Here is an 18,920-nt window from a genome sequence, read left to right as displayed (position 1 = left end):
AAAAAAAGTGTTCTTTCCGCTGGGTATCGAACTTGGTACATGTCACTTATAATGAAACGATCATCTGCAACTATTTAATCCCATGCTTTTAGGATACTGTTAACTTCTCCACATATAGGATATGGTAGTGTGTGTGATGCGACTAGGTAGAGGATGATTCTACATATAAAAATAACCTGAACATAAAAAACATAACTTTTTTATAAGATACTGAGATTCCGGGAAAATTGAATTTAGAAATTCATCTGATATGTGTTCTCGACTATCACCGGGCTTCATACATACATATATGGAAGAATAAGCGGTGCTGATGTCACTAAGTTGGAAAGTGGAAATATTTAGACCATCAAAAAGATCGTGCGACTTGGATAACGTTTGAGCTCCAAGAGCGACAGAGTAAGCTTCACTTTACATTCGCTTTCCCTTTTGACTTTCCGAAGCTGTCCGAAGTGATTCGAAACGCCGAGCTCACGTACACCCAGCTGGTTCAGTAGTGTGTGTAATGGGGGAGGACATTTTCACTAACGTACGTCACTAATTTGAGTATCACAGATTCCGATTCCACATCGGTAACTTTTCTAATTAGCCGTCGCCTGGTACGCACAAGCCCAACTAAATTTCTCGTATATTTTACTCTGTTTTATATATAACCCAGCATAAAGCAATACTGAGGCATGGGTTGACGTCCCATTTTTCGTCCTTGTATGAGAAGACTTTGAGCTGGAAAATGGTTTACTCGGAAGAAAAAGTTTAAAGCAGCGCGGTCTGGTCATGATTTCGTTCAAAATTCTCTCTAAATTACATAAAAATACTTAAATTTCACGACTGTGAATAGACGATATTTGCTCTGTTTTGTAACACTTGTATTATTAAATATCAGCACAGTCTCGTTAAATCAGACCGCACTGCTTTGAACTTTTTCTTCTGAGTAAATCCTTTTCCCGCTCAAAATCTTCTCGTATAACGACGAAAAGTGTCAGGGCGTAAACCCTCGTTTTAGTCTAATTTTGTCAGTAATGTCGCTGCCCTGATATATCCGAATCTACCCCTTTGACGCAAGAACTTTATTTTTAATACAGAACTGAACTGTTTTGCCTTTCATTTGCAAGTTATACTTTCTGCTCCCTATTGTGATGACGTACTGTCTGACAATGAGACATAATATAATTCTTATGGATTGTGTACTAACTTGAGATTTCTATGTATCAAATTCACTTCGATATTAAAAAAGGCAATACAACAATAATATAAACAAAATTCTTGAAAGTATCAAATGAAGGAAAACATTTCTTTAACCAAAAATTCATAATCTGTGTAGAAGTATTATTAGGAAAGATCATTTAAATTGCTCTGACTCGTGGCTGAGCCAAATGGCTATAAATCGATTAATACTTCAGGTGAATCATGTTCACCGTAAGTCAGTGATGTTCGTTAAGCGACTACTATCGTGTCATTAATTATTGTTACAACTGCTTGACCTTATGCAAAGTTAATTTCGAGGAAGCTGAATCCTACTGGATTAGTGTAAATAGTTGAAGACTATTTGGGTCTCACTTGGGTAGCTTTAAGATGGCCCCACTTTAGCAACCTCCACACATTAATTAAAGCAGTAATGTGAGTTTCATTCCACGCGAGCATTTTTTAACGCACACTACGCAAGATTCGTCCAGTAATTAGAATCGTTGCTGCCCGCCAGTCGCGAAATTAGTTTTTAAATGGCTGTGGTGCATTCTACGAGAGAAGCAGTGACTCGCTGTATTTAAATTGTAATTTAGTGTGATTTTCTGACTTCGAGAATTGCGATTTTCATTTGAAGTCTGAGCTGTCCAGTTTTAGTTGCGTTTTTCGTTTAGAACAGAAAGAGGAAGTATTCAAAAAGTAGGCGATTCTGGTCTAAAATTTTTTAAATCTAGAATATTTTGGAAACAAAGGTATTTATTTTGAGAAACTTGAAAATGTAAAATATTATAACGATGTTAAGAACATTATTCTTGCAAATCTGGAATGTTTTCAAATTCTTAGAATTTTCAATTTAAAAGTTCTGAAAATTTTGTGAACTTGAAAAGTCTTTCAGGGTTTGAGTATAGAAACACAGTGGCAACTCTACTAAACCTGTAAATTTTGAAATTTTTACAAACTCCCAAATTTTCGAAAATTTTGATAATCTTAGGAGTCTAGGACATCTCTGTGTTTGTAGAACTTGAAAATATGGTATATGTTATAAATCTTGAGAATTTTGAAAATTTTGGAAACCTTTGGTTAGCTTTAATAAAGGTGTACAATTTTTCAATTTCTGAAAATATTGCAAGTCTTAAGGAAGATCTCGAGGATGTTAAACACAGGAGTACCTCTGAGATTGTTAACAGAGGCACGTAACTTACATTTTAAACAACACACTCTGAGCGACTACAGTACATTGCTCTAGGTGCGATATAATGGGATTTGGATATTTATTGTTGGTTTATGAATAAACAAATCGATAACTTAATAACTATATCGTTACATAAGCAATAGGATTTTTATAATTGGTAGCTGTGTGAAATTGTCGCGGTGATAAGCTACTCTCAGTTTTGTCGCTCCGAGAAATGCGGAGGTCTCAGAGTAAACTAATGCCTAACAGCAATTGATACGTACTGTATGGTCAATCGTTGTGTTTCGAAAGTCACTGAAACCCGATCTTCAATTTAATAAATTGAACAGAGTAACGTTCTACTAATACTCAAGAACTGAGCCTGCGGTGCTTGATCCCTAACCATTTATATACCCAAAATTTGGCTATTAAAAGTGGTGGGGATACAGGCGTTACCTAACGTCTTCGTTAGGATTCTCCGAAAAACTATTATATAAAGCAGATGCACACGAGGGATCTATATCTATGCATCCAGTGTATTTTAGCACTAATGAAAGGATAGAAAAGTTACTTAGGTGACGCATACGTAACATTGCTATCATCGATATTAGAAGTTTCCTAGCGATTCCAATTTTAACATAATTTATTGAATCCAGAGTACCTTTTACAAACTATTAAGAATATTCTCAGTAGGAGCACCGTATATTACGTAAACATAGTTTAACTTGTGAATTAGTTGGCTCATTGTCTTACCCAAAGCACAAATGTAAAACAGAGCTTCTTTACCAGAAACGAGTGTACAACCAGTCAGAGCAATCAAGAAGGAAAAATACGGTCTGTCTGTATCCCCTTTTTTTGTTCGACCGACCCAACAAGAAAACCCTCCCCCCGTGATACATTTTTTTAATTGTTATGTTTGTGCAATGAACGAACTTCCACTGACCTAGAACAAAGGCAGGACTATGACAATGCGGTATTATTCCGCTTCTCAGGGAAATGTATAAAATAGGTCTGGGTTGTTTGTAGGCAAAACACAATTCCTGTGAAATAACGGCGTCAGCGCAGAAGATAAATAGAATACTCGACGTAAAAGAGAATGCATCTCGCCAGGTATGATGTTTTGTTTATACCTTCGCGAACGGCTGAAATTTCGCTATCATCGTTAAAATAACCATCTCTTATTCCTTTATCGAGGATAGCCTCCCAATAATAGACACTGCCAGCGCAGCGTCTGGAAAAAACGAATTTTCTGGTGCCTGTGTTCTTAAAAAATTCTAATCTTCTATTTCGATAAAAGCTTTCACACGAGCAGAGCATAACTCAAAGTGGTTAGCTCCACTTTTTGATTCTTTTCTTATTTTAGCGCTGAAGTACTTGATTCATCTGAATATTTGAAATAAGTGTAATTTTTTGATTTTGTGAAATTAACCGATTTGACAAACGAACGGTTTATGTTACACCCCCGTGAAAAAATTGTCATACATCAGAAAAACAGAATTCTTGAATAGAGCAATAACAAAATTTCTATTTCTAAAATTAGTTAACTACAGTACTACACAAAGCATGTTATAGCAATTATGGAATATAAATCTGTGTAGAAAAAAATTTGCACAGTTATGGACAATAAATTCCAAATACATTTCAGCATTAAGAGGTTGTTAAACTCCACAGTTAAACTAAAAACAAGTTATTGCTTCAATTTATCTATCCTAGGACCCCCCTTCTGCATCATCCTTAGGTAATTCCTTCAATCACTAATTTCAGTATAGCAACTCGTCCTAATCGTTCACCGCCAAAACTAGAAACCGTTTCCATAGCCCCATGCAGTCGCTATCGCCAAGACCCGATCCAGCTTCCAAATTAAGAAGCAATGAAAAAACCAAAGGCTCGTGGACGATAAGAGGATCATGTCGATGACAGTTCATAAAGAGTGGCAGTTCACGCCCTGAAACTGGACCAACACATCATCTTTAACGATCCGGCAGTCGTAAAAGCGTGTCACTGTTACTTTCCACCCGAGCTTCAGGACTGGTGAAACAATTCCTGAGCCCTCCTCCATCCTCCACCTCTAACAACCTTACCCTTCTATCCGCAGAGCCCTCCGAAAGAGGCACAATACATCGTGAAATATGAGTGCGCGCTGAAGAGGGACGCACTCGAATGGGGTTGAAGGTCGACAGTCACGGGGTTGTCTGACGGATCGCTGTACCTATTAATTATTAGAACTAGTCGAGATGTTAATCCCTCGGGTTCCCTCATTAGTTATACCATTAGGCTCGACGTCTTGGTTGCTAATTACTGCTACGGTGGAACTCTGCTGAGCAGTGGCTCATTTTGTTTTTTTTTTTTTCTGTTTCAGGTAAGAAAGTTTATGGTAACCTTGTTTTGCGGCATCGTGTGGGTGAGGACGATTGCGTGAGTATTTTAATAGCTTGGTATTTTTAAGTTCCTGTGAAAAGATTTTTTGAGAGAGGATTGATGAATAAGGTTACTGTGGAGGGTTTCTTAAAGATACATTTCCGCTCAGAAGTTTGAAGCATGTTAACGTGTCAAAAGAAATAATATTTTCGTCAAGTAAATAAATATTTTATTTATACGATTATTCTTTTATATTATAGAAACTGCAATTTATTGTAATTAAAAGCAAAGTTAACACCTACATATCTATGAAAAATTTTGTTTTGTCTAAAAAGCAAAGGGTGCACCGAACTTCTGAGTAAGTTATGTATACAAGGCAAGAAAATGATAGCACAGGGCAAAGTTGAGTAAAACGTAATCTGAAGATTATGACTAGTTCAAAGTTAATTAGTAATCATTGTTTACTGATCACTAAGTAATTCATTAATAAAAGAAGTAATCCTAGAAGTAATTATAAAAGATGTTCATTATAATAAAAAAATATTATCAAGTACTTAATTATCAGTCAAATATTAATTGAATTTTTCAGTATGATTGAATCAGTAATTTAATAATAATGGTGTTATGAATCTTTTTTGAAATGTATTTATTCATTAAATAACTAAATGAACAAATAATTTGTACACAAATTATTTATGATTACCAATATATCTTATCAACGTTTAATTAATTAATGATCATGAGTATCATAATTGCTTTTAATAATCAGTTATAGAAATAATCAGAAAGTAATGAATGACATACTATCTATCCCTAATACAGGTCTAAAATTTGGAATTACTTTAATAGCAAAGTATTTTTGTTTTGAAGTTAGTAGTTTTAATATCTTCTTTATTTCAATACAACGAAAAAGATTTATAAAATGAAATCATTTATTGGTATTTAAATCGTATGTTCTTCGTTTATATCTGTATATTTAACTTAATTTAATTTCAAAGTTTTAAATTAAATTTGAAAATTTCAAATTTATAGTTATTGAGTAGGGTATTTGAAACTGGTTGCATGGTTCCTTGCACACCGAATTAGCCTTGAGCGAGGTGGTAGGTGCATAATAATTGTTAAATCAATTTTAACACTAATGTTTAACAGTAAAGTGTTTTTAAATATTTCTAATATACAAGTAATACATATGTGGCTGACTGTTTCTCTTGACAATTTGAAAGATGGATCTGTATTCACTTTGGAAACTTGAAAGGGAGTGTTTTACCCTATTGCAAAATTTGGGTCCACAAGGAATTGGGAACAAATATTCCCTTGATTTCCTCGAGCGCCTTTTAGGGCTGAACTCCTGGTCATTGTTACTGACCTGAAAGCCCATGACAATAGATGGTCTTCGACTTTCTAATCCATACTTTTGTGACACGACAAAAGAAAACTATTCATTACTTTTAGTACACTTTACACTCAGATGTTTAAATGAATTCAAAGTCTCAGCAACCATAATAGAAATTTGCGTAATATTGCCCTGTAAGTAAAGGTTACAAAGTGTCGCATTCGCAAGCCCTCGAACAAGTAAAGGGATCGATCAGATTCAAATTGTAATCGACATGGGACGATTTACCTTTTCCCCAGGCGAGCAATCGATTTGCGTCAGAGAAGCGTGTAGCTATACATGTAATTACAGTTTCCAATCATCTAGTCAAACGTTGAAGCGCTCGTTTATGAGAAGAGGGTATGGGGTACGGGGTGGTTAAACAGTCTATAGAATCGGACGGAGCTGATTGGAATCGTGGAACACATTCGAATCTCCTATGATTTTCAGGAAATTTTAGTTCAATCTCCACCGTGATCTGATTCTAATTCACGAAGCTTTGTAACATGTGAAAATTCCCTTTCGCGGCTTCCTAAATTTAAGTGAAAACCTACGCGACACCAGGATTTTACAGAATTCAAATTGAATTCTTGTTTTCTCAGTTTTGTTCTAGTGGGCAGTAAGTTAATTTCAGTGGAAATATTTTGCAAGATTCTAGTACTGATGTGGACAATTTTATTGTTTTGTTAGTAATTTGAATTCAAATTCAAAAATTTCACTTCAATCAAAGACTATTATACCATACTGAAAGCATCTACTTTTAATTTCAAATAATTAGATTATTTTTTAAATTGCAAATATAGCACACAGTATGAAAATGGACTATGCATTTGTAATAGTTAGTATTTCTTACATAAATTCCATTTGAAATCATAAACTCGTTTATCGTATAGAATACTCGTACATGTCTGACCATGTATCCAGCTTTTCTACTTGCGTGTTCTCTCCGTAGAGAGGGGCCGTTAACGAAGAGGGTCGAAAATTAATATAATCTCATTATAACTTTAATAGCGCGAACTCATGTCAGTTATGAAGAAAAAGACAAGAAATTTAATTATTTTAAAACACGTAACGAGATTTTTTAAACGTACTATACTTTGTGGAATTGATTCTAAGGAATAATTACATGTGAAACTTATTTTTGTTTAAAGCAGTATGAATTTAAAAGGTAGTTAGAAAAAATATTAAATGGCTATGTTTTTATTTTTTTTTAATAAAGTGCTTAAGTAAATGAAGGACCATAAAATTCATCTATCGATATAATATTTTTCAATATTGAATTTTCAATATATTAATTAATTTTATAGGTATTTTAAAATATTAATGTAGAATTTAATTGGTAAAAAGAAAGACTTTTCCTTTCCTCGGCAACGAAACTGCGTCAAAGCTCATTACTGTTGGAAATTGCAGTATCGCAGACTATTAGAATAATTAACGAGCATTTAATAATAATATTTCGATATTTCATAAATAGTGGTTCAATCGATTACAAGTGAGCGTAATTTCTCAGTTTTCTTCGGTTCGCAGTTTACTGTGAAATTGGAAAACCCTTTTGACCGTAATATCCAGCGCGATATCCAATATAATCTCCCGATATATCGAATTGGTTATGAGATTTTTAATTTTGGGATTCGGAATATGAGAACGACGTAATTAAACGTTTCTATTAACGAACTGGACCTCGGGTACAGAATACAATCGATGTTCGATCGTCCTACTTTGGTAGTCAAATTTTTCTTATATTTCCTTTATTAAACTTAAAATCGTAAGAAAATACAACAAATTTTTTCTCTTCTGTTTTAAATGTAAGTAATCTGTTTAGAGTCTAGTTATCTCTAAAATTATCTCGAAAATTATAGCGAGGAAGTATACAAATTGTCATTCTTTGAAGTTTTTATATTAGAGGGTATGAATTCTTCTTGTTATAAATATACAGGAATTCTTTCCGTTATAAATTCATATGTTCAACATTTTTTGTGTATTAATGTTAATGAAGCTGGATAAGAGTTGAACGTGAAAACTGAAACTGAAATTCAAAGAAGAAATAAAATAGAAGACCAAAGAAGAAAAATACCTACATCATAGTTGTTCTGACATTATTTACTACACGCTATTTTCACATGTTACTTTTCACTGTAACTAATATCTTGTATCCACGTAAACGAATCTATGAGCCATCCTACACAAACAGACAGAACTACTAAATAACAAGCTTGAACTCCAAAAATTGTACAGAAATATTTGCAGTGATTCCACTTTGCAGCTGCATTGCCATAGTACTCAAATTTTGACTTTAGTATCATTCTGAACACAGTTCTAACTAAATCACACTTTTCGATTAATAAACCTTACTACGCGCTTAACATCCCTAAATGTTCACGTAACTCCGCCTCCCCGAATTCAGTGCACCTCACGTGGAGCTGTGGTCTCTAGTCATCATTTTTCAATTTTCGTCTCTCAAAGGAGCCTAGGGAATAGTCCCAGGGAAACAAAGGAGCGTCAGGGACAGAGGAACAGGGAGATAGACAAGATAACGAGGCCCAAACTCTCGGCTGTTAATCGGGACGTGAAAGGAATAGAGAAAGAGAATTACAGGCGTAAATGTACAGGCGGATGGATGAGGATACCTTGGAATATTCTCCTCGCCCTAGCGCCCAGCTATTGTGCTCCATTGTTAGAGCACGCAATATCTGACGCGAGTATTTCAAGAACGAGCGACAATTACTGTCCTAACCGGGACAAGGATGTGCCGGGATCAGATCAGCCATTCTGACAATGCGAGGTTTCATCGGGTCTCAGTAGAGCAGTCGCTAGATACATTCGGACGAGATTATTGTTGCCTCCAATCGCGCTGCTCGCTCAAAATTGGGTATCAGACAGGAAAATTAGAATTCGTGTCCAATTTAGTTTTCGTAGACATTAGCCAAGCTTTTAAATGTTACTAATAGTGAAACTATTTCGCAGGATTAATTGAATTGCTTTTGAGATATATGTATTTTTCAAGATATCTAACTCTATAAAACGTTGTGTTTAGAGACTCGAGCCTTAAGAGATATAAATATTTCTTTCATACCTATTAAAATAGTATAGCACCCTGGGTTGTGTACTTAACAGGTTTATTGTCAGGCAGTTATTTTTAATTGTTCACATTCTGCAAATATGTATTGGTAAAACCAAGAATATTTTATAGATTAATACACTTGTCATTTTACATAAAATTCTAATTGTAGGGTGAGGTGCCCAGTTTCAACACTTTCTGTGAATGTAACTTATAATCAAAGTTCCACTTTAAAATTCACTAGTTTAAAGTTCGTAAAAATCTACCAAAATAACAATATTACTTGACATATGTATCCTATAAATTTTTTACATGGAATATTTGACTTTTGCTCAAAATGTCGATTACTGGGTACTTTATTCTATTAACACATGAATGACTATGGTACTTTCACAGAAACTAACACCCGTGGCTTGTAGTATCTTATTTTTCATACGACTTTCTAAAATACTTGAATACATCTTCGGTAAATAATATGTTAAAGTTGCTTAAAAATTGACCAATGTACAGAATAATTTATTGTGTCTCTAGCAAACATAATTAATTCAAGGTATTGACCAGTGACCATGGTGGTGAATCTATTAAAGAACGATTCGAAACTGCCAAGGGATAATTGCTCACAATTGAACGCAATTCAACAGATTACAGGTCGATTTCTGTAACGCGTCTTAGGCGGCGGAACAAGGGACATAGTTCTACATTTGCGTTGGTAATCCGTCAGCTCTGTGTTCTATGTGCCGGTACCAGCATATTTAGACCTTTGATTAGAACTCAGCTTGCTTGTCAATTTGCTGTTCCGAACTCCAATACAATTGTGCCGGTTATATCGACTGTTAATATTGGAGATAAGTGGGCTCGAAATCCGGCATGGAAACTCGCATCCCCTCCCTATTGAACACTAGCACGTTTTAATTAGTTTCATTGCTTCTTGCACCAGGCAAGGAGGGTATTTGCGGTCATTAGTGATATCGACCTCGATCGTATTACATCGACGTGTTTGTTCTGCTTCGTGCTTGCCAAATATTCGCCGACTGCCATTAGTATACAGTCGATGGAATGTGTGTTCAGCGATGAAATAGTATTCGTAATACGACAGGAGATTCGTAAACCACCTGTGTGCGGCGAGTAAAGAAGTATTAACATTTAAGCTTTTTGGAGTTTCAATTTTTGATGAAACATATTTATTTTTGAGATGAAAATGTATAGCGTAAACTCAAAGCACGCTTCTTTTTTCTTTTGTTTAAAATTCATGATACAAAAGTGTTTGTTGTGGCATATCATAAATTTGTTGTTTCAAATTTGAGGACTTACAATATACAATATATTTAGGAGTGAATAAGAAATGTTTATTTAACATAGGTTTGCAACAATTTTTGCGGTGTACTATGAAAATTGTGGATCGTAAATGATAACTAATTGCATTCATGCTGCACAAATTTATTTAGTTCTGGAGTAAGAAATGTGTTTCTAAGTTTCCAAATTTTCTGCATTTAAATTATTAAATAAAAAATACTGTGAGATTATTACAAAAGGAAAAATCCCATATTTTTCTCCCTAAATTCGAAAAAAAAGTTGAAAATGCATTTTACCTTGTTCGAATATCTAAATTTGTTATCTATTTGTGACTAATATTTACACATTTGCATAAATTTACACAAATGAAAAGCCAGAATAAAAGCATTCTTTATTCTCCACACTATACATACGAGTGTTAAAACTGAAAATAGTCGGCAGTGAAAAGTACAGTTGAAACTAAATAAGCCAAGTAGTATAACTCAATATATGTCAGACATAAGTTACTATTTCACATTAAGGATGCATATACCTTTGAAATTCGAGATGTCAATTTTTCTAACACTAGAGATTGATATCTGAGGCTTTCTGATTTCCCAAACTCCAGTTTTCCCGTGTGTAATTTATTTTAGCGAGTGTACAGCATGTGTAATCCCCTCAGAAAAACATGTTAGGTGTTACGTACCCTGTCGTCGGTGTTTTAGTCAACGGCTTTAATCAGGCCCTGGGGAATTTGATGCTGGAGAAGGGAAAGGCAGTTTGCTCAAGGCATCGGGATACCTAATTACAAGACAAAGGAGCAAATGTTATAGATTAGCTCATTAGTAGAACGCTTGTCTCGTAATACTATTAATTCGTCCTGTGGCAACGCCTCTCGCGCGTACCTCGCCGAGGCGGAGGGATTCTCGTCTTCCAAAGACTGGCAACAGACACAGTCGAGGCTGTTGCTTTATAGTAATTCGATCGATAATCGATTTCTAGATCCCCGATGAATAGATTTTGAATATGAAGCATTTTACTCTCCTCATAAATTCAATGCCAGTTTTTACCTATCATTTCAATAACTTTTGCTTCGAGTTCATTCAAATCTTTAATATATGATATTTCTCAGTGGTTAGTCTACATATTACAGTACTCTCCTGCAAAGGGGCTGCACAGTGGGACTGTCCACAGCCGTTTTACAGGTTTACCAGTTTTTTTGCCTTTCATCTCCAGCATGGCACGAGGAGGGCCAGGGACGAGCCATAAATTTCGTTCCGCACTGCCAGGGTACACGTGCGACAGGAAAAAGTGGAATTAGGGTACTCTAGCAGGTTGGATCGCATTTGATCTACACTTGTTTCCTAATTGTTGAATCGCTAAATGTGCTTCCCAAGACATATGGTGGTCCAACTACTAGAGTATAGCTTACATCCTCAGATTTTTCTCGGACATTAAGTCTGCAGCCCCTGCACCAGATGGAATTTTATTACAGGTTTCTTTTTTTCGAATCCACAAGATCGCATACTTTGAGGTTATCTTCCGTGATTTTGTAATCTTGCGATTTGATTTTCTAGTTAGGACGATAGAAATGGTTTCGTCTTGGCAAGACCTTTCCAATGATAGCTCTTCCTTCACCTCATTGAGCCAATTCATATCTTAGAGACGGTACATTGTCCTTTTTACTAGGAAATCAAAATAAAAAATTTCAACGTGTGTGTCCCTGTTTTTTAAAATTCGCGATCTATTTTCGACAAGCATCTCAGATTTTGAAAGCTTTATAAAAGTAAACAAAGTGTATATAAAAATATTTTACTCTGCCTCTGCCATTCTGATTATTAGATTAGCATATTGGTATGTTATTTAAAGGCATTACTACTACGAAATGAAGGCAAAGTGGGTATTATGTTATTATTTAACGCTTCAATTTAGATCTCCTATCATCCCTTAAAATATCGAAGGTTATATTATCTGTTACACCTTGTATAAGTTACGTATAGGTGATTATATAAATATCCTACATATGTATCTGTATATTATCCTTAATGTTAAAATAATTATTAGTTGTAACTACAATTATTGTTCTAGAATGAATAAAAGATACATGGTAGCGATTTAAATCAGAATATGATTTGTAAATGTACTTCTTCACGTAGGCTGTGTACATGCATAGATAGTTCGAATTTTGTCTTTTCCTGACATACACCCAGCTATATGATACTTCGATAGCACCCAGAAAAATTTGCGGCTCGTCGCTGTAAGGACCCTTTTGGTTGCTTGACGCGAGGACCGCCGCTGAATGGTGGGGATAGTCGCGAGCTTTTTGGGGATAGTACTCTATAATAAATAAAATTGAAAGAGAAGACAGGTTTATAGAAAATATCCATTTGGAAAAAAATGGTCATGAAATTAAATATTTATTTTTTTAGAAAGTTTTTATTGTCCGTTTTGAAATTGCGTTTAAGGTATCATTAATTCAAGGTTTAGGTATCTATAAATATCTTATTTTTCAAGTGTGTTTAAGAAAGTAATTTTTCAATTCATCTGAATATTTTCCATAATCTGGAAGTACCTTGGACAGTCTTATGGAATCTTAAACAGACTAAGACGTTTCTTAAACAATAGGAAACTAATTGAAATTGGAAAAACAGGCGAACTTAATGTCACACAACAATGATATTCTTTGACTTTATAGTGAGGAAGCGGCACCATTTCTATATTAAGCTAATAATATACGTAACTAGGGGTTCTTGGACATAATCACAGAAAAAGTTAAAACCCTCAGCGTATAGTAGCTGCTTCGACGAAGTGTCTATTCTTTGGTGTGTTGTTCACAAGCTGCATGATCCTCGAATTATGGATATTTCCTTGACTGTCAAGAAGTGCTTCAGTTACTTATGCGAACTCTCTCAAGTAGTTAGAGTTCGCGTAACACAAAACGGTTATCAAGTTCGTTACACTTAATATTAACGACACTTCTTTCCGCGCCGGTACGCCTCCCACGATATTGCCTCTCGTCGGGCCAACTTCCGCGGCTATCAAAATGCTTCTCCTCCAGCAACTTCTATTGGTTTATGAACGATTAAATTTCATCAGATATCCATTACAGGATGTAATTATGCCGTGAAAAGCACTCCAGTTATCTAATATCCCCTCTGAAACGTCATTTCATTCAATTATCGACGAAATTTCGAACTTTAAACTGTAGCGCCCTGAGACACCTTACTTTAACCAGACACTTTCTTCCTTCGACGTTTTCTACCGTAAAGAAAGGAGTAATGGGAGTAATCATTGCTCTCTGGATTGAGTGATAAGGATTAAGAGTTTCACAATTGGATATATTAAAAATGAGAAGAAAGAATCACTGTGAATTTCTTGATAGATCTAATACGGTACTCTCTAGCTGCTATCACAATATATTTGAAATTATACCAAAGTGTCTTGAGACCTCAACACCCCTGAGAAATTCATCGCATTTTCTTAAACTAGGTATTGTGGTATATGGATTTCATTTTTTGTCACCTAAATCTAGATCTGAATTGAATCGTTAAGCTGAAGAACAGTACAAGCCAAGAAACCACATCGTGAGATAGTATTTGATCCTAACGTGTAGTTCTGTGAATTTCAACCTCAAACTTTAGACCTCAAAACCAGAGTCTATATCTTGCTTTCTATGTGACTTAATACACTATAACTCTGTCCCCAGCTATGAAGAAAAGCAGTATTTGCTAACAACATTTTACTATTGCTTTACATTAGAACAAGACGCAAAATGTTCAAAATCATACAAAGATACAAAATACTCAGTTCCAAATTTTTCTGTAGTTATTTCTTTACTCCATAATTAAGCGGCTCTGGGACTTAGATATAGTTTTAATATTATTTGAAAATGGCTAACTTTGGACTTGTAGGTACTGTTCTTCAATTCACCGATTCAATTCAACAATTGAACTGAAACAGTCGTTCAGGATTCAAATTACTGTTCCCCAGCATCCTTGCTTTAGCTGCTGAGACGTAAAGTAAAATTCCCTAATGGCGCCTTTGAGGCTCTAGCCCCTATTTATTCGTCTGGGCAGTTGTTTTCCCACGGATCTTCTTTAAACAGAGCGTTCTCGGGATCGTCGCGTTAATGTTCACGGTGGCCCAGGTATTCCACTGCTTTTTTAAGTCCAGGCATTAAAAACATCGTTAGACCGTTCCTGGAGGGGGAGACTCGGCTGAGAATGTAATTAAGTGCAGTCCAAGATTTAGTGCCTCTGCCTCGAGGAGGCGAGACTCTTCTCGAGGAGGCTCTCGAGTGTCCCGGGTTATGAATTTAGCGAGGCACGCGCGATGATAGGAATTATTCGGCGAACTTCGTCCCTCTAACTTTCATTTTCCAGCGGGCGAAAATTTATTGACGGATCCACCTATGAGGAGGGCCCCGCTAGTTGCCTCGTTAGCGATGTCTGTCAGAACTTGCCGACGGTTTTAGCTGACGCCCAGTCTGATGCTCCAATTTGCAGAAACAAACGATCTGTTCCGGCTGTTCAACGTCACGGACGAAAATTTCACTCTTGTTTCCGTTTTGTCTCGAGCTTCGGTGCTCGCCGAATCTGTTGGCGTTCGGCAGTGAAATCGTCGGGAATTGGAGGCTCGTGTCACGCAAATGCTGCGAAGCGTTCGAATATCTGCTGAGTTGTTTGCAATCGGGGGAAATGTCGGTGTTTATGATTGTTTGGTACAGTAAGTATTTTTTAGGTAGGGTTATGGTTGTGCGATATGGTGCTGATTCCTTGAAAGCTCGTGGATTGGAATGAAATACGTAGATACACAATTTTAGGTAGAGCACTGTTATTTTCATCTTTGGTAATTGATTATTAGGTCGGTGAGTCCTGACTTTGCAGCATAAACACTGTGTATTTTGTTTTGAGTTTACCATATATGTATACTGTTGTCAAATATAATGCAAAAATAATATGACTAGACAATATTATCAAACTTTTGATAAATATTTTTGTATGAAAAGGAAATATTTCGATGGAACATGAATATTGATTTTTTAACACAGGCAATATTTTTGTTGAACTTCAAGTAAAGTAGTTTTAATACAGTCGCTTCAAAATATATTATTATTGATACTTTTAATTCTATGACCCATATATGAATCAAGGCAATTTTATCGACGTTTTCTGACAATATTTCCTTGGAACTCTTATTGAAATTCTGATTAAAGGCTGTCTAAATTTTGGTGACAATAGCGTTTACTTTTCATTATTTTTTTGGTTTCCTAAACTTCTGGAGTGAACATGTTAAATATCAACAACAGTACTTATATCTGTGTCATAGTTTTAATAACTGAAAATTATTATTGTATACAAAGCCGTATCAATCAAATTTCCATTTCCGTGTTATTCGTATTAATCAGTTTTGCTTCATACTTTTGCGATTCGCACAGTGCGACAATCATCAAATCGTCATAAATAGTACGATTTAATTTAGGTACCACTAAAGGATCGATAGGAAGATTATTGCGTTCGCTATTAAACTGAAAATATCAGATACTCCTGAAACAATACTTTCAACGTTATTTTATAAACTCATCGTTGCAATATTCGAGCAATATTTCCTGACTGTCAGGCTCTTCAGCCATAAATTGCCAGAATAAAATCTTCAGGAGGAGACCCTGTTATCGTTCAACGAACGCGTAATAAATATCCGATCATAACTTAAGAAATATGACCGAAATCTGACGGTCGAAGCATCCACCAGAGTTGCAAATTTATTGCAACTGTGATGAAATTTCTCGCTGTTAAAGCTGTAACATGTGTTTGTCCGTCAAATGTATGACGCCTCGTATTTCTTTGGTGGATCATGTTTCAGTATTAGAAGCGATGGCAAAGTGAATCTTGTACATTTTCTAAAAAAGAAGTTACAAAAATTATATAAAAGGCAAACTTGGTATTGTACAAACTCTTGCTAAAAATACTATTTGTATCTAAAAGTAATTATAAATGTAATACCTATATAAATACAACCTATATCTACATTGTTATAAAAATCCAAATTTCAAATAACGAAGGGGAATTAAATCTTTAATGCCAAATAACACAACCGATTATTTTTTGTGTCGCAGTTAAATCAAAAGCATTGATATTTGTAAAGTGGTACAACTTTAATGGTTCCTACTGTTTGTGTAAAAAGTGATGTTTAATTTGGATTTAGATATTTAAGTCGAAATTTCGACCAGGCCTCATTACTGCTCGAGGCCTCCGCCTGTGCCCATTTCTGGTGATTTTCCACCAGATTTTTAAACAGTGCCTCAAATACGAAATCGTTTTTCTTGATTTTCGTATTATTTTGGTGTCTAAAATCACCCCTTAATGTTATGCCACGCTGTTCAGAAACGCCCTGCATGTAGATCTGTTTACTCACTTGTATTAACATTCACAATGCAGTGAGAAATATCACAATAATATTATCTGTATACAAGTTTAAAGTAGCTTCAAAGAAACATGAGTACCCCAGTGAACTTTTTTCTAAAAAACACTGTAAGTGGATCATAGAACTGAGTTCCTTATATTCTTTACACTTAACTGCTTTCAAGTTGCGATCTTGTATCTAGACCACACTTTGAAAAAGTAAATCGCAGTAAACTGCTTTCAAAGTTCTTGGTTGCTGTAACACTAATATTAACAAAAATATTATTTCACCTTCATGTTTATTGCTACAGCACTCAATATCTTATTTCAAATGCTTTCTCTGTAATATTTTCTTAACACTCTTAACAAATATAATCATCCAAGTTGCAATTTCCAAGCACTGCGTAGTTAGAACTTTCTTGATATAATAAAAGGCATTAATAGTATGAATAGAATATCGAAGTTGAATTCTAAAATTGCCGAGTTTCCCTCCTTTGCGAACATTGATTGTCTTTCCTCCTTTATAGTTTGCTAATTACACAGCAATTGAAAATTCACTGACCGAGAGGAGCTTCCTGAAAGCATATCAAACATCAGCGCTTAGGTTCCTGAACGATGAATCACCTTGGAAGCTGGAGAAAGCAGAGGCCCGCTTTATCGCTCAGAGGTATAACAAATACCCAATCTTGGGCAAAAGAAATACGAGTGGAATCTGACGTGAGACGAATCTACGAGTCGCGAGTTTATCGCGACTAAGGGGGCCACCTTCGAAAGTTGTAACACATGCCAGTTTTCCGGAGGCATCGGAAAGTCAGCGACGCGTTGAGCTGGCCATAAATCGCAAAAGAAATTCCGAAAGTGTCACCCTCACTGGCAGTTGCCATCGAGCTACATATCTGTGGGACTGGCGATTTGCTTTTCACGGTATAACTAACGTTGATATCGAGATATGTACCGCAGTAGTAATAGCCTTTTTTGTAGGAGGATCTATAATTCTTCGTTGATTAGTGCAATTATTCGAATTCAGTTGGTAATGAGAGATGGTATTATACTGATAAGTATTTACATATTATAGTCAATTCAAGGTAGATTTCGTTCTACAGAGTTTGAAAATATCAGAGTTTTTTCAATTCTTAGAAATCTTTGAAATATCAAAAATTTTAGAATGCTTGGACACCCTAGCGGTCCTGAAGTTCTTGAAAAGTTTACAAAATTTAACACATTTCAGAAATCTTAGAATTTCTGGAAAACTTGTGGCCCATAGAAATCTTGAACCCTTTGTAAATCGTGGTACCCTTGAAAATCTTGGTACCTTTGAAATTCTTAAAAATCTTAGAAATAAGTACGTGTTAGAGATCTTGGAAACATGGAAAATCTTGAAGTTCTAGGTATCTTGCAAATCCTAAGAATTTTGGAGATCTCGAAAATATTAAAAATACTAGTAATCTTGAATATCTTGAAAATCTTGAAACTCTTGAATTTCGTAAAAATTGTTTACATTTTGCAAATATTAATTATAATTATAATAAATTTCCAGTACCATAATACTCTAATCTTGACTGCAATGTTCAACATGACATTATGAAAGTATCACAAAGGTAAATTCCTGTCGTAAGCATGTTAAGAGCAGAGGGTTAATTCCTCTTTAATGACTCCAGTAGTCGTCTATGTCGTTGTAAAAATTCTTCCCTTATTTTTCATTTCTCGGTTTCGAAGCAGATTGTGCCGTTCCATAGCTCAATGCTTTACGGAGAACCGTGGGAGCCGAGCAGCTCGCACAAAATAATTAGCTCGCGAATAATTTGCGAGGATCTCTCTGTGGAGCGGAAAGTGTTGTCGACGTGGAAGATAAGATTGTTCATTTAAATACGCTCCGTTGCCATAAATGTACAGGGTTGTTCAGGATCTGTTCGGCGACTCTGAAAATTCCCACGGGCTTTGCGTGAACATGCTTGCACTTTACGCTCGCGTAATGCGCGCTATGGTTAAATTAGAAGCCGGCTTCTGGTGGGATTGTAGCAGATATTAAATTCTAATTGAAGTCAGTGAATTGGGTTTTGTTGTTAAATAAGTTAGAGAGCGAATATTGGGTAACTTCCCATAAAGCTT

At 35.4% G+C, this 18,920-nt stretch overlaps 1 protein-coding gene across 3 annotated transcripts in view; it reads left to right on the top strand.

Annotated features, from left to right (window-relative positions):
* Positions 1–18,920, top strand: part of Mib1 (E3 ubiquitin-protein ligase mind bomb 1) — a 506,537-nt gene that overhangs the window by 265,241 nt on the left and 222,376 nt on the right. The window lies entirely within an intron of this gene.

This window comes from Calliopsis andreniformis, chromosome 10 (genome assembly GCF_051401765.1).
Source record: "Calliopsis andreniformis isolate RMS-2024a chromosome 10, iyCalAndr_principal, whole genome shotgun sequence".
In the NCBI taxonomy this organism is placed as follows: domain Eukaryota; kingdom Metazoa; phylum Arthropoda; class Insecta; order Hymenoptera; family Andrenidae; genus Calliopsis; species Calliopsis andreniformis.
The sequence above is the reverse complement of the archived record's forward strand: the minus strand, read 5'-3'. Positions and strand labels throughout refer to the sequence as shown.